Genomic DNA, 22,063 nt, shown 5'->3' with positions numbered 1-22,063 from the left:
AGCGCTTAGCTTGCGATGCCGAGTCACATTTAAGAGGCTCCAACAAGGCTTTATATCCCAGATCTCAAGCTTTCTGCACTTCCTGATCCAGGAAGTAACCAGAGAGGGCTAAGCTCATGGCTCGGCCCCACCCTGTAGGGGTGGTTCCTTCCTCACCCCTAAGGTTAGGCCTCACTCATGTCAAGCAAACCTGAACAATCTTTCCAACATGAACCATCTTTGCTGCTTAAACTAAACTAAACTAAACCTTAAGTTTATATACCGTGGGGTTCGACACGGTTTACAGGAATTAAAAAAGAAGGGAACTCCAATGGAAAGAGGAAGGGAATTGGTAAACAGAAAGAAAATGGGGGACTTAGAATAATGGAGAGGGAGGGAATTACATTTTGGAGAAAAGCCAAGTTTTCAAATGTCTTCTGAAGTGTTGGAGAGAGGCCGAACTCCTAAGATGGGCAGTAAAGCTGTTCCACAGCTCGGTAATCCTGAAGAGGAGGGATGTTCCAAGTTTTCCTATTTGGGATATGCCTTTTAAAGAGGGGAAGGATAGTTTGAAATTTTGAGTGGATCTGGAGGAGTCAGGACTTGAGGAGAGCCAAGATAGTGGAAAGAGGGGAGGAAGGATGCCGTGGAGAGATTTGAAGGCTAGACAGGCGCATTTGTAGTGAACCCTGAGGATGACTGGGAGCCAATGAAGCTTAGACAGAAGTGGGGAGACATGGTCGAATTTGCTTTTTGCGAAGATTAGTTTAGCTGCGGTGTTTTGAATCTGCTGAAGTCTGAGAATTTTCTTTGTTAGGCTTAGGTAGATGGAGTTGCAGTAATCTAGTCTGGATAGAATAATGGATTGAACAAGGACAGCGAAATGTTGTTGGTGAAAGCAGGATCTGACTTTTCTTAGCATGTGAAGATTGAAAAAGCATTTTTTTACTAGGGAGTTGATGTGGTCGTTGAAGGACAATGTGGAGTCAATGATGATTCCCAGAACTTTGCTAGAGTGCTCAAGCTGCAGATTGGTGCCAGAGGATAGAGGGTGGGTAGCTGATCTAATTTTGGGCCGAGCCAAAGTAGTTTTGTTTTGGTCTCATTAAGTTTCATTTGAACGGTGAGAGCCCAGGATTGGAGATTTGTTATACAAGATGAGATGTTATCAGAGAGGTTGGTGAGGTTAGAGTCGGTCTCGAGAAGGACAAGGATGTCGTCGGCGTAGGTGTAAAGTGTCTCCGAGGTGGAATGCCTGATGCATTCTGGATGTGTTTACAAGAACTGTGTGTTTCCAGTCAAGGACATCTGCCTATTCATACATGCCCAGCTCCTGTGAACCTAGAGGAGTTATGAACTATGCTATGATCTATGTTTCTGTGCTTATCATCTATGGCGCCATCCAAAGCCCCTGCACAAGAGGACTATTCATTCTTGCTGTTCTGTTTGGATTGGTCCTGGAGGGTCATCTGACACAACCTAAGGAGAAAGGTGTTTAAGGAGAATTAGTCTATGTTTGGATGTGAGGAAGCTCGGATCTAAACTTAGGTTTCTCTGTACACTATACCGTAACAATAAGAACTGATAAAAGTTACCTCTTGTGACCTGCTCTCGGACGAGAGTGAAGACGCAGAACTGACTTTTAAACAGATCTGGTTTCGGCAGACATATATTACAGCTGCTCTAGTGACAAACGGACTTATCTGACCCGAAGAAGTTTTATCATCAGCTAAGCTGAGGAAAATTGAAGAATTCCATCTCCCAGATCTGGTGAGGCATAATCTAAAGGGCGAGTAAAGGAATTATCTCTTCTTTCAGCTGGGCTAGATAGAATTGAATTGGTTATGGATAGGAATGTTAAGTCCCCTTGGTGATAAGCTATAATAGAGTGCTGCTATTATCAGGACTTAGTATTATAAGGAATTATACCTAGTGTGTAAGAATTAGTCATATTTACTAATTTACTTACTGATTACTGTGTAATAATTATGTGCTGAAATATGTATGTATTCAGATATATTGTGAACAATAAATTAGTTATTATTTACTGCTGGCTTGTGAATTATATTCTTATATCTATAATAAAATCTTTCATATAGCTTTGATCTCTGTTGTCGTATAAGTTAGCAAAAATCCAAATCCTAGGGTGTAGTTATGGAATCCTAGAAACGAGAGTTGCATGTGACTTGTTTATATTGCACTAATTAGTTATAACACAATAAATACAATCGGAGTACAAAATTATAATTATAAATCCTCTAAGAAATTTTTAAATTATTCTACTAAAAGAGAATTCTTTTTTTTTTTTAACTTTAGCTACTTTAAGAATTTTGCCTTTAGTTGTTTTATGGCAGGAAGGGAGGAGTGCTATGATGTATAAAGCCTGAACTGGCAGAGCCCGTGTCCTCATGCTTTTGAGTTCTTGTAGGCTATCACTGAGCACTATTTAGCAATTTAATAATTTATTATTTTGTAATAAGGTTATTTATAGATGAACAATTCTCTTTTAGTAGAATAATTTACTAATTAGTTATACCCATAAATCTAACTACAACCCCCACCCACTCCCTACATGCCGGGACACTCCTCATCCAACAATTCAGCACAAATCTGTCATGATATGGGATCTAAACCACCTGAGGAGACAATCGATTTTTATCAAATACAAGGCTATTTGAGGTAGAAGAAGGCTTTTGAAATAAAGTCAGGAAATGCATAATAGCAGTCATTACAGAATTTTAATGCCAAAAAAATGGCCTGTGTGAGCAAAACCAAAAGTTGAAAATTACTGAAAATAGGATTTTAGAGGTAGGGGACCTTTGGGACACCCTTAATTTTGCTGAATTCAGACCCACCTCAATTTTCCCATAGACAGTAATGAGTTACTCACAGATCTGACATGTGCTGTGCCTGCATCAGCGTCTCACTACAGCTGGAAATGGAGAAGGGTTTTCTGCCTCAGACAAGCAAGGGAAGCTCCTGCAGCTTGTCTCTTTGGGCTGCCTTTTATTCAGGTTCCAATAACCTGAAACCCTCAACCCCTCATGCTCCCACACAATTCTTCGGGGGGGAGGGGGGAGGAGGTGCGTCACAGCCATTCGTGAAATCACAGCCAGGGTAAAATCAGCCTTCGCTCAAGCGCCTGACTCCACAGGGATGAGTACTGCTCCCAAGGGACCTAGCCCTGAGCTCCCAAGTATTAACGCAGGCCAGCCAGGCAGGTGCTCTTTTTATGTTCAAATATATTTTATTGAGCTCAATAGAAAAACCAGAAATAGGCACACAAGGCAGCAAAACAAGCTCAAGGTATATAAAATATCCTACAACATCCAACTACCCAACCCCCCCAAACAGTTCCCCCCGCCCACCTCACCCCCAGTCCTCCTTCCAGGTACAAACCCTAGAATAAACGGTAATACAATATAAAAGAGGGCAAAGGCATAAATAAATGAAAGACAGCAATATGAAACAGCATTAACAATTAAGCAAGCGGCTACGTGCCAAAGGTGTCATAGTAGTCCAAAAAGGTTCCCAAGTGCGCTGAAACGAGCGCCCCGGGAGATAGGAAAAATCCAACACATCTCAACATTTAAACGTGTGGCCCTCCTGGCTACAGACCTCAATGTCTGGCCCTTCTCCCAGGCACAGCTGTCCCAGGACTACTGGGAACTTCTTATCAAGTTATCCTAGTATGCTTTTTTAGCTTCTGTTATGACCAGCTTGTATTATTTCCCTTCTCCAGGTGGTACAGTGCTCCTGTGTTTGGTGTTTTCTCCAAAGTCTTTCCAGCCTTCTTGTTTTGGTTCTTAAGGCTATTAGCAATTCTGAAAACCATGGGTATTTTTCTATTTTGATTTTACTTGTCTGGTTGGAGCGATCTTATCTAAAACTGATGTTGTAAGATCGAGCCAGAAGGTTAAGGCCTCATCTACAGCTTCGCCTATGGGTTTTAAGTAGTCCATAACTGCGCTCTGGAATTTGTCTGTTGAGATCTTGCCATGCCTTACCTTAGACAGGTCTTTTAAAGCTGCTAATATACGTGTTTATAGGCAGTTTCAGGAAGAAATTTTAAAAGGTAGTACTAGAGAATGACACAGTGGCAAATTTTTCCCCATCCCCACATGAACTCAATTTCCCCCGTCCCTGCGAGTTTTGTCCCTGTCCCATTCTTGTAAGCTTTGCCTTAACCACACAAGCCTCGAACACTTATGATTTTAAAGTGCTTGAGGCTTGTACAGATGAGGACAGAGCTTGCAGGAATGGGGCAGGGACAAGAAAAGAACTCTCCGGGACAGGACAGGAAAATAAGTTCCCACAGGGATGGGGAAAAATTTGTCCCAGTGTCATTCTCTTGTAGTGACCACCATTATGAATAGGATCATATGGAAAAGCAAAATTGAGTTACTCCTGTAGGTTTTTAAAGGTACAGGTATTGGGGTCATCATGCATTTCTAAATGTAGGTTTAAGTCTCCTAAAACAATCAAGTGACTAAAGGTTGTTGCATAATGCGAGATCAGAATGAACTGTCTCAATCTTGTTCCAATTACCAGGAGGTCTATACATTAATAGTATTCCTAAATCGTTTTCTCCTTCTGGACTCTTCATACTGCAGATCATATATTTTAAACCAGTGGTTCCCAATCCTGTCCTGGGGCTCCCCAGCCAGTCAGGTTTTCAGGATATCCACAATGAATATTCATGTGAGAGATTTGCATGTAGATGTAGATGTCTCTCATGAATATTCATTGTGGATATCTTGAAAACCTGATTGGCTGGGGAGCCCCCGGGACAGGTTTGGGAACCACTGTTCTAAACCCTGTTCATTATTGCTATCTAATAACATTAGGGAAAGAAATAATTTATATGAGTAGACCCTTGTCTTTCTGGGGCAAAGAATCACAGTATCCTGGCGGGCAGAGGTTAACTGAGACTGGAGAATTATCATCAGGAATCCATGTTTCTGTTATGCATGCTATACCAACCTGGTATCTAGCTATCAGGTCACTTAAATGATCATGCATTCACATATATACATTCTATTGGTATGCATTCCTCCTCTGAAAAACATCAGGTTATTGACAGAGGCCAAATTACTTTAAATAAAGTTATTATTGTATGCCCCATCAATTAAACCTGCTTTAAATAAGCGATACTGGATCTGGCGCTCACAAATGGGGAAAATGCCTCTAATGTCCGAGTAGGTGCCCACCTGGGCAGTAGTTATCAAATGGCTAAAGTGGAATGCAGCCACACAAAATTCAAAATCCTGGATTTCAAATTTGCGGATTTTAGTAGCATGGGGAGTATCTGAAAAAAGCTAATAGGATGAAGAACTCCTGCGCCGGATGCAAGCCACCTCTCAGTCAGCTTCAGAGATGCCGTGAGTTGGCGAACCCGCGGCGTTCTCCTTCGGATTGGATACTACACTAAGCCTCGACGCTAGGTCTCCACCCCCACGTCCACGCCCTCAAGAGCACCAGCTCGCCGCAGATGGAGCAGCCTGAAGGGAATCAGTCGCTGCAAGTCTTGGAGGCTGGAAAAATCGTAGAAGGTAGAGCTGAACTGGACACCCTATCTTTGCTGGGTACTCTAGAATTGGGCTCTGAAGTGGAGATGCAGCATGGGGGCGAGAAGACCCAAGAGAACAGCAGAAACGGAAGGCAAGAAAATGGAGGGGTTCCTTTGGCTACACTTTGCTTACCTCCAGTCCAAAAACCCCAGGAGGTAACTTTAGAAGCTATTTGGGACCTTGTGGCTACTCTGCCTACATTAATTAATCCTCATTTTCAGTATTTTGAAGATAAAATGAAAGCTCAAGGGACAGAGATAAAAAGTTTGCAAACAGAAATGTTAGATTCCAAGGCTTCTTTAATGAATATCAACTAAGAAACTAACACTTTTAAAAAGACTCATGAAGTACTGATAAAGGACAACACAAATTTGCAAAGAAAATTAGAGTCGTTAGAAAACTCATCACGAGCAAATAACATTAGGTTGATTAATTTCCCTAGGAGTGCTTTGTACACTCCAAGGGAATTGTTGAAGAGATACTTTCTCGAAGTATTGGTTATTACCTCCTACATCGCAAGTTTATTATTTACCGGGAAAACAGCAAGTACAGCAGCAAGCTATTGCTCCTGATATGAATGTAACTACCTTACTTGAACTATCTAATACAGAGTCAGTTACACCAGCTACATTATTATTGACGGTGGCTATGGCCCCAGATAAAAATTGGATTATGAAAAATTTCTTTAAACATATACAGAAATTATGAGACCACGTGATGCTGTGAGCTGGTTAGCAGCACCCCGCACCGGCTCCAGAGCCCTGTTCCTCATTTAGCCATTATATGAGAAAATCTTTGAGCGACTCAATCACCTTTTTCAGCGCAATTGTTTGCTGTTACATGGACAAATACTTGGTGAAATCGCAACCGACTATGACTTCAAAAACTACTAAAAAAGACCGAGAGAAGAGTAAGCCCGGAGAGGACAAAATGGCGAAAGTACCTCATGCAGCTAGTCCGGCGTTTACTCCTGAAATGCAAGTGGAACTACAACAAGCAATATTACAAGCTCTTGGTCCTCGCATGGAGCAAATCTCCTCACAACTTACTAAACTTGAATCGCTCCTGGAAGACAACTCTACTCGAGTAACTGACCTAGAGAACCGTGTCTCCATAGTGGAGGATGAGGCCACATCGATGGTGTCGGATGTTGCAGCGCTCACGACCCAGCTGCGTACCTGTCAAGAAAAGCTTGAGGACTTAGAAAACAGATCGCGCTGGGGCAATTTGAGGTTTATTGGATTACTGGAAAATATTGCCGACTCCGTGCTGCTTTCTGTGGTGGAATCTTGGCTGGCCAGCGAGATGCCAATGCCTACTTCATTAGGCCATGTGCGCTTTGAACAGGTACACCGAGTGGGCTCCCGCTCTAATACAGACCAACGACCAAGAATGGTGATCGGTAAATTACATTACTACTGGCATAAAGTGAAATTGCTTTGAGCTTACTGCTCTAAAAGAGATTGACTTATGAATCCACTCCAGTGCAGATAGGCCAGGATTACTCAGCAGCATTAATGGACAAGATTGCTAGGCCTCCGCCTCTTTTTTTTTCTCTGCAGACCACTCTAATTTTGTATCCTTGTGGGCAGACTTCAGTTATTCTGGGGTCTGAGTCGGAGGTTAGCCAGGTTTCTGTGAGGAAAAGACAGTCCAGGTTTTCTTGTGTTATCTAGGTTTTTATAAGCTCTGTTTTTGGACCTAGCGCTCTGATATTTAAGTAGGCGCATTTGAGTGTGGATATCTCTGTGTGATAGTTGTGAGTTGTGTTTGGATATATAAGTGATTTGGTGTGCCGGTATGGTTTAGTCTTAGTGTGTGTTGGTCTTCTTCCCCATGCTGTGGTAATTAGCTAGACTGTAGGTACGTTAGCTAGATTGTGAGCCCACCGGGACAGAGAGGGAAAAATGCTTGAGTACCTGATTGTAAAACCGCTTAGATAACCTTGATAGGCGGTATATAAAATCCTAATAATAAAACTTAATGGAGTGTAGAGTATTAGATTGTAGGTTTGAGTTTCTGTCACTTGATGTTCTCCTATTTTGGAAGAGAGATTTATTTATATCTGTAGCGGGTGTAGGGAGGAGGTTATTTGCTGCTGTCTTCCTGCTGGTTAAAAGAAGGATTAACAGTATGAAGTGCTGGGCTCGTGAGGTTAGCTTCATTTTGGGTTAGGAACCGCTATGTGGAGAATGATGAGGAAAAAGTAAATGTGCTAAATAAATACTTTTGTTCTGTGTTCATGGAAGAAAATCCTGGAGAAGGAGCATGATTGGTTGGCAAAATTACACATAAGAATGACATGGAAACCGTGTTGTTCATGGCAGGGCAGGATTAATTCTTCGAGGGCCCCTAGGCACACAAGTACACTGGGCACCCCTGGGCCTGCCCCGCCCACCCCACCCCCATTTATCTGTTTTCTTATTTACTTCTTTATTTCCACTTAGATTTCTTTTTTTAAATTCAAAACAAAGATTAGCATACCTGTGCACATTTTTCTTCTATGCAACCCCCAAACATCTCTGAACAAATCCCCCTTCCTTCCCTTCCCACCTACTTACCCAGGACTTTAACTATGAACCCTTTCCATACATCCTATATAATAAAAGCTAGCCACACATGCGCACTTACCTGCGTGCTTCCGTGATCCCTGATCTATGATCAGTAGGTCCATGGCCAGCAGCAGTGCGGATGCGGCGGCCAGACAAATCGGGAAAGTGGAGAAACAGCACAGCCAGCGACTCCTCCCTCCCGCCCTCACTCATCGCCAAAACCCACCGCCAAAGTCTCCTCCTTCTCGCTGGCTCACCCACGTTTAAATTGAGAAAAGCGCTGCACCATGCTAACGCTGGCCTCGCCGTCTTCTGTCCACTGCGGCCCGCCCTCTCTGACTACTTCCTGTTTCCGCTAGGGTTGGCTGCAGTAGATAGAAGACGCCGAAGTCAGCGGTAGCGCGGTGCGGCGCTGTTCTCTGAATTTAAACGCAGCAGCTGGGAAGGGGGCGGCGGGAAATGCTGCTTCTGCACAGGGAAGGCCAGGAAATGCTGCTGCTGCACAGGGAAGTGTATGTGTGTGTGGGAAATGCTGCTTCTGCACAGGGAAGGCCGGGAAATGCTGTTGCTGCACAGGGAAGTGTGTGTGTGGGGGGAAATGCTGCTTCTGCACTGGGAAGGACGGGAAATGCTGCTGCTGCACAGGGAAGTGTGTGTGTGTGGGGAAATGCTGCTTCTGCACAGGGAAGGCCGGGAAATGCTGCTGCTGCACAGGGAAGTGTGTGTGTGTGGAAATGCCGCTTCGGCACAGGGAAGGCCAGGAAATGCTGCTGCTGCACAGGGAAGGATGGGAAATGCTGCTGCTGCACAGGGAAGTGTGTGTGTGGGGGGGAAATGCTACTTTTGCACATGGAAGGCCAGGAAATGCTGCTGCTGCACAGTGTAGTGTGTGGGGGGGGGAAATGCTGCTGCTGCACAGGGAAGGGTGGGAGGGAAATGCTGCTGCTGCACAGGGAAGTGGAGGGGATGGAGAGGGAATTAGGGCCTGGGAGCAATCTTGGTTTGCTTTGGGGGAGGGGAGACGGAAGGGGGCCATGGAGAGACAGAAAGACAGGCAGGCAGGCAGCGCATTAGAACGAAAGACAGATACACATAAGGCAGGGAGAGAGACAGAAAGAAAGAAAGACAGACAGGGTTCCAGTGAGAGAACCAAAAAGAAAGGACAGACAGCAGGAAGGAGAAAGACAGAAAGAAAGGAAGAGAGAGACAGGGGCAGGGAGAGACACAGAAAGTAAGAAAGACAGACAGCACCCGTTAATATTCTAGCACCCGTTAATGTAACGGGCTTAAACACTAGTACAGTATAAAAGTGTTCAAATATATTGTAAAGCAGTAATACAATCTGAAATATAAATCTGTATTAATAACCAAGTTTACAACGCCTAACTGCCTCACTCTACATCAACCAACTGCAGTGTTCTCCCTAGCGTGTTTTAGCCGGGCGCTCCGCCCAGCTAATTTAAGTGACCGCCCGGCTGTCTTCCTCCAATGACATGATGCTTGAGTCATCACAGGAGTAATAGTTTCCCCCTTTTCTAATTTTATTTTGTTACACGCCACAAAGCGTGCAGCTGTCAGATGGGAAACGCAAGGCGGGGGGCTGCCCTAATGTCCTAGTCTAGCCACTAGCATGCAGAGGCCCTCGCTCGTACCCCTTCTTCCCTGTCATTAACCATACTTGCGCTCAATCTCTGTTTTTGAGGCCCGCGGCTTTTGGGCTGGTCTTGCGAGTTCGACTCGAGAAGGTTAGGGGAAGGAGCAGAGCTCCGCAGCGTACATGGTTTCAAATTCCTAGCAAGAGGAGGGTGGTGCTGGATGGTGGCAAGGTTCAGAGCAAGGTGAAGTGAGTGACCTGACTGGAGCCGGCGAGGGACGAAATATGCAGTGACTCCAGAACCAGCTGTAAATTGAGTCACTGCGGGACCTTTTAGCACCTTCCCACGGCTGCCGGTCCACCCCCCTCTGACATCACTTTCTTGTTGCAGCAGAGCCGGAAGCCGCGAGAAGGTACAGCAAGATCCCGCGATGTCTACCGTACGTTTAAGTTTATAGCACCGTGTGTCACTTTTCTCCTCAGTGTGGCCCTTTTCTTCGATTTTGATCTTTTTGTGCTTTTTCCTGCGCCTTCTTTCCCCTCTGTTTGCTTCCGTTTTTTTTAGCTGCCATTAAATAGTTTTTGGCTCTATCTGATGTGTACACAGTGATAGCTGTCCTGTCGTCCAGTCTTTCAATTTCTTTTTCAAGATTTCATGTTTGTCACTTATGTTTTTACCAATATGTCTTAAGCATTTTTTCATCCTATGCAACCCAGTTCAGTTCCCATGGAATGTTTACCATAAACACTTTTCTTCCCACATACATTCTCTCATCTCACATATGGTCATGTAACATGGCTTTTGCTTTCATTACTGTTAAATCACCAATTGATTATTAAGAGATTGTATGTTTATTATGCTTAATACAAGGAAAGCACGTTTAATATGTTTAACAGGACAGGTTTTGTGCGCCTAGCAAGACATGTTCGTCTTTGCCTTTTGCGTTTATTAGTATCTGGTCTACCTCTTTCCACTTGTTATTGCTTCTTGGTGTATCATATCCATTTTGAGTCCATATTTTCATTCCCTGCTTGTTTATAAATTGCACATTTTATTTATTCCTGGTCAATTAGACTTTACTGTGTTTGTATGAGGTTTGCACACTATTTGTAAATCGTACCTTTGGGTATTTATCTCTCTGCACATCTTTGGTTTACAAACTGGTTTGAGCTTCTCCTAGGTTTGCATTAGGCAAGCATATTGTTTTTACATTAGACATCTTGTTTGCTGGTGTTATTATCGTAGTTGCTGCGGCATCATCATCACTGTTTATCTTGCTGCTTGCTTATGATTTCTACATTACCCTTCCCTTAGACGTCTTTTTTTATTATTACTGTCTTTTAAATTGTAGTATCATTATTGCTCCAACATTGCTGCTTTTTCTATGATGTTCATTTGATTATTTATTTTTAAACCTGCCATGTTTAAACCTGCTGTACTTTTGAATTTTGCACTTGGGTTTGCACTTGCATTGCTTCACTGGGTCACAGCTGCAGAGCCACCGGAGCCCAGATAAGCAAGCATCCAGATGATAGTTTTGAGCCACTGGAAGCTAGGACTGGGACTTAGCCAGGACTGGAACTTAGCCAAAACAGGGCAGGCATGTCACGGTAAAGAAGTGAGGCTGAAAATACAAATGTACACTACAGGAGCTATTACGCTGTGGTGAGTGCTAAAACTGCGCTACGATTTTGTTAAAAGGGGGGGGTTAGTTTGTGATTACATATTCAGTGTTCTCCCCAGAAATTTTTTCCAGCCGGGTGGCATGAAAAAGTAGCCGGGTGGGGTGGGACAGGGAAATTTGGTGGTGGGGAAAATTAAATGTGTACTATTTTTATTAGTTTATTATCATTAATTATTTTCCAATCTTTTTTAAGGTTCAACACTTGTGCCAGAATATTTTTATTAAATTTAAAAAGTATCCAATTCAGGATCCTGCAATCCTAACAAAAATTTTAAATAACAATTGTTATGACATAAACCAAGCACCACAAGTATTGTCGCTGTCAGGAAGAAAAGTGAAAACAATGAAAAAAAAATATGGGAAACGTAATGAAGAAAAAGAAAAAAATATTCCTCGTCATCAACAGCAGATGAATCCAGAAACTAGTAGGATTACATCCATCAAGTTTCAGCTTTGAAGGTACACCTGGGCCCTCCCAGTGTCCCTACCTCACCCTTTTCAAGTTAACACCTGGAAACCTCCCAGGTCCCTTACTCTACTAGATGTGGTGCCTTCTGGACTACAGGGGTTCCTCACAGCTCCTGGATTCTACGGTGGATTTTGAAAGATATTTCTGTGGCTTAGGCCTCAGAGGAGAAATGTTCCTGTGGCTTAGGCCTTAGTGGAGGAGAAATGTTCCTGTGGCTTAGGCCTTAGTGGAGGAGAAATGTTTCTGTGTCTTTAGGCCTCAGTGGAAGAGAAATGTTTCTGTGTCTTTAGGCCTCAGTGGAGGAGAAATGTTCCTGTGGTTTTAGGCCTCAGTGGAGGAGAAATGTTCCTGTGGCTTTAGGCCTCAGTGGGGGAGAAAGGTTCCTGCGGCTCAGGCCTCAGTTGAGCTGCGGGATGGGGGCTGTACAGTGCCATTTTGGGGGGCAACACCTGGCTCTCAGGTCCTTTCCCCCCTCCCCCCTTGAAGAACCTGGCTACCTAAGTTCCATAAGCTCACTTGTTCTGTGGGCGCGGGGCTACAGAAGTCACCATTCTCTTTGGAGAGGTGCCGATGGGAGGAGTTTGTTACTACTTTGTCGCGTAGGACAGCCAAGGCTGCTTCAGCCATAGTCACGCACGGGCAGCAACAGGCCCTGAGGGCAGTCGGCCAAGGCCCTTCCCTCCCGCCACAAAAGAGGGGAGTGTCACTGTAGTTGCAGGTACCACCACTGTCAGTCTTTCTCCTCTTGGAGGAGGGATACCGCCTCCGGCAGTGATTCCTTTGCCCTCACTATTCAGCAGGCCCTAGTTGAGGTTGGCCTTGGCTGGGGCACCATTTCACTGGCAGTCTAGTGTACCTTGTTTAATCCCGGCTGGCTGACAGCTGGGGCTAGGCTAGTTGTGGGCTAGCTGCAGCTCTTTCTCTCTGGATCAGTTTTTTTCTTTCCACTCCTTCTGGGTCATTCATGTGGAGGAGTGGGCTAAAAGTTGGATCAGATATCTCAGTATCTGATGTTGTTGCTGTATCTATTTGGGGGCTCTGGGAAAGGCACTTGTCACTTCGGGGCCCAGGTACAGTTTTGTTGTATTGCTTCTCCTCTGGCATTCTTCTTGACTTTGGTCAACAGTTTGCCTCCTGAGAGAGCTGTATAGATTTGTGCTTCAGAGGCCTTCAGTTAGAGGAGGAGTCTTCCCTTGTCCCGTTTCCAGGCTTGATGCCCTAGACCAGCGATGGCGAACCTATGGCACGCGTGCCAACTGTGGCACGCGAAGGCCTTGCAGCTGGCACGCGCAGGGCCGCCATCAGGGCCGTACTACCAGGGGGTGCACAGGAGAGAGAGCTGAACGGGGACGATGGGGGACTCGCGGGGTTAAATATAACTCGAGCCGCGAGGCTCGTCTTCTACTCCCACTGCCCTGCCGCTCACACAGCCGATCGGAAATCTTCCCCGACGTCAGCGCTGACGTCGGGGAAGATTTCCGATCGGCTATGTGTGCGCGGCGGGACAGGCAGGAAATAGAAGATAAGCCTACATTTTGCTGAGAAAGTTGCTAAGATGGGCTGAGAGACAAAAGGGGGAGGGAGTGCGTTTTGGACACAAGGCATGAACTTGGGAGAAAGGAAGGGAGGGAAAGAGATGCTGAGGTGGGGGAGGGAATGGGTTTTTGGAAACAAGGCATGGACTTGGGAGAGAGGAAGGGAGGGAAAGAGATGCTGAGGTGGGGGAGGGAATGTGTTTTTGGACACAGAAGGCAAGGACTTGGGAGAGAGGAAGGGAGGGAAAGAGATGCTGAGGTGGGGGATGGAATGGGTTTTTGGACACAGAAGGCATGAACTTGGGAGAGAGGAAAGGAGGGAAAGAGATGCTGATGTGGGGGAGGGAATGGGTTTTTGCACACAGAAGGCATGGACTTGGGAGAGAGGGAGGGAGGGAAAGAGATGCTGAGGTGGGGGAGGGAATGGGTTTTTGGACACAGAAGGCATGAACTTGGGAGAGAGGAAGGGAGGGAAAGAGATGCTGAGGTGGGGGAGGGAATGGGTTTTTGGACACAAGGCATGGACTTGGGAGAGAGGAAGGGAGGGAAAGAGATGCTGAGGTGGGGGAGGGAATGTGTTTTTGGACACAGAAGGCAAGGACTTGGGAGAGAGGAAGGGAGGGAAAGAGATGGTTGTGTACACGGGGAATAGAAGAAAGGAGAATTTTTGGTCATAGGGAGGGAGTGAGGTACAGACAGTGGCATACCAAGGTGGGGGTGGGGGCGGTCTGCCCCAGTTTTACGCCCCAAGGGGGTGCACAGCTGGCCACCCTCCAGTGTTCTCCCTAGGCTGGCAAACTGCGTCTCTTTAGCCACTTGAGTGCCACCGCCGCCATTGGGAACAGGCCGGTGCCAAGTTCTCCCTGCTTTTCCCTGTGGGGCCGACCAACTCTCGCCACCCGCGTCAATTCTGATGTCGGAGAGGACGTTCTGGGCCAGCCAATCGCTGCCTGGCTGGCCCAGAACGTCCTCTCCGATGTTAGAATTGACGTCGAGTGGCGAGAGTTGGTTGGCCCCATGGGGAAGAGAAGCAGGGCGAACTCGGCGCCGGCTTGTTCCCGATAGCGGCAGTGGCAGCCTATTCCCCAGTGGCGGTGGCAGCATTTTCCCAATGGTGGTGGCATAGGGGAGGGCAAGGAGAAAGAAAAAGGGGGGGACAGGGAGCAAAAAAAAAAAAAAAAAAAGAAAGAGGGCTGGGTGAAACAAAGAAAAATGGGGCACGGAGAGAGAGAGAAAGACAGACATAGAGAATGAAAGGGGGTATGGAGAGAGAGAAAAAGAAAGAAGGGGGCAGGGTGAAACAAAGAAAAAGTTTGGGGAGGGAATGAGGTCTGGAGGAGAGAAAGCATACAGGAGGCTGAAAAAAGGGAAGAAATATTGAATATACAGTCAGAAGAATAAAGTGCAACCAGAGACTGATGAAATTACCAAAGGTAGGAAAATGATTTTATTTTCAATTTAGTGATCAAAATGTGTCCGTTTTGAGAATTTATATATGCTGTCTATATTTTGCACTATGGCCCCCTTTTACTCATCCGCAATAGCGTTTTTTAGCGCAGGGAGCCTATGAGCTTCAAGAGCAGCTGGGGCATTCAGCGCAGGTCCCTGCGCTAAAAACCGCTATCGCGGTTTAGTAAAAAGGGAGGGGGAATATTTGTCTATTTTTGTATAGTTGTTACTGAGGTGACATTGCATAAAGTCATCTGCCTTGACCTCTTTGAAAACCCGCGGAATATAAATGATAATTAACATTTTCTCTGCGTACAGCGTGCTTTGTGTTTTTAAAATTTTATTGTTGGTAGATCATTTTGACATGGCCACAAAGGTAAGGGGGAGGGAGGGGAGCTGCTGAAAGAGTCTACCTTGACGTGGTTGCAGGCTTACAAATCTTTTGGTCAAAGAGTGCGGCGACAGAGAAAAGTATGTGTGTATTCGGCCCATGAATGAAATCATTAAAACATTATAAATTGCCAATAAATTGAAATGAAAACCAAAGGATTGTGAATCAAATTGATTCTCTGACAATACAAAGATTCCAACCTTTAAAAATGATGTTACATAGTTCAGGCAACTTTATAAAGAGTTTTTAGATACTAAAATCTTATTATTAAGGTTTAATTGACATGCTGGCACTTTGAGGAAATTCTTTGGTTTTGTGCGGCAGTTTGGGCACTCGGGCTCAAAAAGGTTAGCCATCACTGCCCTAGACCCTTGTAAGGAAAAGATCTGGTCTACGGTGGTGCTCATGGGTTTTGACATCAGCTAAGGACCATTGCCAGGCATAATGATTCCATTCCACAGGAGGATATTTGGGGCCTGTTAGATATGATGGGAGGCTGCTTTGCACTCATTCTATTCGTGGGATGTAGCTGTGTTTTCCACAGCACGGTGCTCTCAGGCAAGGATGGCTCCTTTTCACATAGACTAGGGAGGGTAGCCTCTGTATGATCGAGGGTAACATACTCTCTGGAATGTAGAATCTCCTTGGACACGTGCTACAGGGCAGGATTTGGGGGTGAGGGATTTCCTGTTTGCTTCTTTATTTCTCTCCCTTCGTTTGGACTGCTTTGATACATCTCACTAGTCTCTGGATTCATCTGCTGTGACTAAAGGAAAGAAAATTATCAGGTAAGGACATAATTTTACCTCCAAAGCCAACTTGCATATGCAGAAGGTGTCTTCAGTTAAATATTTATTCTTCTTTTTTTCCTAGAGGCCCAGTTGTCTGCAGCTTTCCCATAATCAAAGTCCTCAGGATCTGGGCCCTCCAAGGAGATCAGCATGAGATTATTTAGTGTGCTTTGATTCATGCGATTTCTCAAACATGACTTGATCCTTTTAAGGGCAGAAAACCCCCTTTCACATTCAGCTGTGCTCACTGGGATCATTAGCCCAATATGAGCTAGTTTGGCTAAATTTGGAAACGACTCTTTGAGCTCTGATGTTATTGCCATTTTTAGTAAAATTTGTTTTGGATTGAAGTCTTTGTATGATTGACTTCTGATCATTTTTGATGCAACTGTTCATTCTTGCCTGCTACTTTCTTATTTTAAAATTGGAGGGCTACCATTTTTGGAGTAATGAGCAAAAAGAATTTCAGCAGACTCACTTGAATCGTGAGTTTCTGCATTGAAAACTTTTGTAAAGCTGGAAATAATTGGCATGTCAGGGAATCTTGCATCTAGGTGCTTGACAACTGTCTCTAGGTATTTATCATATATTGCAATTTTGAATGCCATTACATCACTCTGTATATAGACAATGCGGAGATCTGACAATTCTTCTGCCAGACAAAAATGAAGGCTTTGAAAATATCTCCCAGGAGTGTCTTTCAACTACATGATGGACAATTTTGTGGCGAGCAAAATTGGCTCAATTTCGGTAAGATTGACATCTTGCCTTTGCCAAGCCTTAGATAAGTGGGACAACAAAGGTAATACATCTGAAAGCATCATTAGAGAAGAAACAAAATTGTACGTTTTAATACATCTGCTTAATCCTTCAGCTGTGATGTCATTTCGTTCAGTGGCCTCTTTTTCCAGCGCAGCTATGACACTCATCATAGTTACTGTACTGCAGAGGCATGAGACAGCCATCTAGTGTCACTGGCCAATTTCAGCTTAATCTGGGGAATGTTCAGAATATTTTGCATTTCTGTTAAACTAGCCATCCTAACTGAAGAATTTTGGAAGAAATAGAACAGCTGCCTTAACATGCCATTCAGTTTTGTTAAATAAGGTACGGCAGCTGCTGCTTGGGCACTTGCAAGGGCCAATCGATGGTTTACACAGTGGCAGTTGACCAAGAGTCCAGATGTTTTATCTTTAAGCAGTTTTGCCACACCTTTGTTTCCCATCTGACCCTAGTCCAACCAGATTAGCAGTTTTCAAGCCTAGTATGTCCATAGTCGTATGTCCATAGTCTCAGTCAGTGTGTTGGTTATAGTCTCCGCTTTGCCATCACACATATTGCAGGTTGATACAAAACTAATTTTGACCTGTTTAGTGACCTGGCAAACATATTTAATGTAAATAATTGCTTTACAACTGAGATGTCTGTGGTTTCATCATACAGAATACTGAAAAAATTTTCAGCATGCATATTTTTCAGTATGTTAGACTTTATTTCTGATGCTAAGACATCCAGCAGCTCTTACATTATTCTTTCTGAGGTGTAATGTGTATTTTTACCTACACTGAGATGTTGTAAAAAGGAACAACCTATTTCTTTACAGTGTTCCAATAGCTTTTCAAACAACGTTGTATGTGGTAACTCATTTTTTGCCAACCAATACATGGATCTTAAAGCTCCCACAAAGGCATCTCTCTGTAAGTTATTTAACATAGATACAGATCTTTCAATTTGACCGATTCCAGTTTGCTCTAGTACACGCTATCCTAAAAGATCAGAAGAAGACTCAATGTGTGTTTACTTTTTTCATGGTCCAGCAAGCTTTCTTTTCGAATTCTTGTGCATGGCACATTTACCCAAGGTAACTCCCTCCTTGGGAGGTGTTTGTTTGAATATTTCATGCACAATGAGCACCACATACCATTTTCTTTGACCATTAGCCAATCAAACTCTTTAAACCATTGTTTGATTATGCCGGATAAGCGGTGCTTAGATTTATCAACTGGCAGAGTGTGTGCTGAAAAGATTTCCCCTGATGGACCAGCCTCTGCAATGTCTTTGTCTGAAATTGCCACATCAGCAGTTGACGCTGCACCTTCATTGGTTTGTGGCATCTCTTTTTTGAAATAACTGAGCAGTGTTGTTTTCTGAACACTTTTTTTACTCATGTTGGTAATATGAAAAGTACCTATGAATAAGACTTTTGAGAGGTAACGTGGGAGCCTATTGGTTATTCAGTGCAAACTTACACTACGGCAGGGCAAGAAATGAACAAAAAAAGGAATGGCAGATGTGCCACTTTAACAGGAACCAGTGAGTGCTACAAGGATTTTTATTTTTTGCTCGTCTGGCCTTAACCTGCCCCAAACACTCTGTGATGAAAGAAGAGGGAAAGGCACAGCCAAGTCTGGCCCTGGACTCTTTTTTTTCCCCCTTTCTGGAGGACCTACTGCTATTAAATATTTCTATAGCGATCTCAGATGTACGCAGCTCTGCACAGAGTCACAAAGAGGGAAAAGCACAGCCAAGTCTGGCCCTGGACTCTTTTTTTTCCCCCTTTCTGGAGGACCTACTGCTATTAAATATTTCTATAGCGCTCTCAGATGTACGCAGCTCTGCACAGAGTCACAAAGAGGGAAAAGCACAGCCAAGTCTGGCCCTGGACTCTTTTTTTTCCCCCTTTCTGGAGGACCTACTGCTATTAAATATTTCTATAGGTCTACCAGACAACGCAGGCTGCACAGAGTTAAAAGTAAGAAAATAGTCTCTGCTCCAAAGAGCTTACAACTTTTTTTCTCTCCAAAAATTTAATATTTAATTTTTCTATAGGTCTACCAGAGAAGGCAGGCTGCACAGAGTTAAAAGTAAGAAAATAGTCTCTGCTTGAAAGAGCTTACAACTTTTTTTTCTCTCCACAAATACCCTGTTGAAAGCACAGAGGGAAGTTAGAACCATCAACCTAACCCGCCCAAAACTTTCTGCCTGGTCACTCAGCACCAGCGGGAAACAAAAGTTTGGTCATTGAAGGGGCGGACCTTTGGAGCGTGGGCGAAAATGTTTTAATAGGTCGATGTTAAAACACTATGCAAATTACCCTTCCCTGCTCACGGTGAAGGAGTAGGGGCGAGGAAGGGGTAATTTGCATAGCGTGCTAAGGCGTTGGTAGAATCGAAATACAGCCCCTTGGCGCGCTATGCAAATTACCCCTTCCCCGCCCATACTCCACCATGAGCAGTGGCGTGATTCGTGGAAAATCCTTTGGTTGCTAATGCTGGTTCTTCTGCTCATGCTCAGTTAGACCTGATCTGAGCGGAAGAACAGGCATTATCCGAAGTTTGCGTGCTGAATTAAATGCTGCTGAAGTTGTGGTTCAGGCAGGAAAGGTATGTTCACCTTCAAGTAAGGGGTGCAGGCAAACCGGAAGAAGCAGGCGCTTGACAATTGATGCGCAAACCACCGCCAAGTCGCGAGTCCGATGTCAGATCCCGGAACCGGTCCAGCGCGGTCTCTGCAGCTGCAAAATGGCAGCTGGGCGCTCACTTAAAGTAGCTGGGCGATGCGCCCGGCTGGAACACGCTAGGGAGAACATTGCATATTCCATATTGGGCGAAGGTGTTTTCTGTGTGTACAAAAGACATGGTTATCTGTTAGCATTGACTGTGTAGGATCAATCTGTACTAGTCTGGCTTATGTAGATTTACAATGGGTGTAATGATGTTCTACTGCTCACTGCAGTATGTAAGATGTTGCCTTTTCCTTCTTGTGCAATATGTGACTTGTTACTAAAAATCATGCTTTTCACATAGATGAGGGGAGGGTGTCAAAAAATGATGGGCCCTGGGTGTCACATATGCTAGATACACCACTGGTAATAGGTATTCTCCTGGGCTGTGCCTGGGAAATGTTATAACACAACATAGTGGTTCTCAGCCCAATCCTCGGAGCACTCTTAGCCAGTCGGGTTTTCAGTGGCTAGTTAGGTCTATGCTAGGAATCTCAAAGTCCCTGCTTGAGGGCTGCAATCCAGTCGGGTTTTCAGGATTTCCCCAATGAATATGCATTGAAAGCAGTGCATGCACATAGATCTCATGCATATTCATTGGGGAAATCCTGAAAACCCGACTGGATTGCGACCCTCAAGGAGGGACTTTGAGACGCCTGGTCTACGCGTTTTGAAGGTACTGAGAGCAAAACTCTCACATGAGTTACCATTTTTATAGGAGCCAGCTCATAGGTGCCAATGGGTGCTGATTATCCAATATTGAGCAAGCTCCTTGTATTGTGTTTTGGTACTCTCTAATCATTTTGAAATGTTTGCATCAATGACCATTGTGGAATGGAACTGTACAAATGTATTAGGTGACCGAGGCAAAAACTATCAGCCTTGGAACCCCCCCCCCCCCTCCTTAGTCTTAAGGCGTCTTGGCCCCCTTAACAGTCATAATCACATCTAAACACTCTTACCAGAATAATATTTATTTAGATTTATATCCCATCCTCCCAAAAGAGCTCAGAATGGATTACAGTTTATATTCAGTGTTACAATATAGGCTTTACATGTGGGGTGGGGTAAATGGGCTACTTAAAAACTGCTCCAAACCATCTAAGTAGTACACTGATTGTGGAGTGTGTGAGAGTTTTGCATGGAGGGTCGTGCTGGATTGCTTATGATGCAGGAAGTATTACACCCCTGACACACCAAGAGCGAAACGGAGATTTCCCCGTCAGGTGGGTCGACTGGCTACGAAGTCCAGGCAGTGGTGCTTGATTGTGAGCACGATTCGAGACAGCTGGGACTTCATTGGCAGCTAAGTCTTTTTGTGCTTTCTTTGCTCATGTTGCAATGTTTATGACTGTTTCACTGGTGTGCAGACTTTTTCCACACAATGAATTTGTGAGATTCTTGGCGTGCTTTTTGTGAGATGTCTTATTTATTCCACCACTGAATATTTACCACACTTGAGACACAAAAGTGGAGTTTTTTGCCATATGAAGCTTAACTGAGGCTTTTTCTCCACTTTTTTTCTATGTCTCTTTTCTTTCAGATTGTGATTGAGTAAGTGGTGTTTGTGTGGCCTTGCAGTGTCACAAAGACCCCTGGTTGTTCCATTTAGGGCACATTTAGAGGTAGTTGCTACTTAAAAACTTCCAAATCTCCTTTCTGTGTGGTTGTTAGGATGCTGGATCTGGACAGAGACAGAAAAGGACCTTGAGGAGGGGTGGGAAAGCAGACTTGAACCAAATTGGAGGGGGAAGACAAGGAAGATGCTGGACTAGAGGGGACAGATAGGGGAAACACCCTGAACTGAGGGAAGAGAGATGCCAGGCCCTAGGGAGGGGGAAGACAAAGAGAGTGAGAGAGACAGAAAGACCTGGAACAAAGGTGGGAGGACTCAAAATGTTAACAGAAGGAAGATAGAGGGAGAAACCTGAAACAAAGGGGAGGCAGAAGAGAGGGGGGTAGATATTGGACTTGGGGGTGTATAGAGAGCAGAGAGAGAAAGACTGCAGAGAGGTGGAAAGATTCTGGACCAGGGAGGGAGGAAGGAAGAAGAGAGAGATAGAGAAAGACCTGGAAGAAAGGAGAACAAATGCTAGACATGGGGGGGCAGGGGTGTTGTAAGCAGAAGAAAAAGAGAGAGGGGGCACCTGGACCAAAGGAGAAAGACAGGATGCAGATGCTGGACTATGGGAGGTGCAGATAGAAGAGACAGAGGGGGAGAGACCTTGAGGAAGAACAGAGATTCAAGATCATAACAGAGGAGGGAGAGAGGGGGGAAATATGTTGCCAATAGGGGTTGGAAAGAGGGGAAGAAAAGTTGGATTCATGGAGGGACAGGGAGAGATGTTGGTTGGGGAAGGGAATCAGGTCTGGAGGAGAAAGAAAAAAATCAGGTCTGGAGGCAGAAAGAAAAAAATATTGGATGCACAGTCAGAAGGAAGTCCAACTAGAAACTAATTAAATCACCTGACAACAAAGTAAGAAAAATGATTTTATTTTCAATTTAGTGATCAAAATGTGTCAGTTTAGAGAATTTATAATGTGCT

General features: G+C 44.5%; 1 protein-coding gene across 4 annotated transcripts in view; it reads right to left on the bottom strand.

The window, feature by feature from the left end:
• PAK2 (p21 (RAC1) activated kinase 2) overlaps positions 1–22,063 on the bottom strand; it is an 814,606-nt gene that overhangs the window by 623,786 nt on the left and 168,757 nt on the right. The gene's annotated exons all lie outside the window — the stretch shown is intronic.

The sequence above is a fragment of the Geotrypetes seraphini genome, chromosome 9 (assembly GCF_902459505.1).
Source record: "Geotrypetes seraphini chromosome 9, aGeoSer1.1, whole genome shotgun sequence".
Taxonomy (NCBI): domain Eukaryota; kingdom Metazoa; phylum Chordata; class Amphibia; order Gymnophiona; family Dermophiidae; genus Geotrypetes; species Geotrypetes seraphini.
Note: the sequence above shows the minus strand (reverse complement) of the source record. Positions and strands in the feature narration are given on the sequence as shown.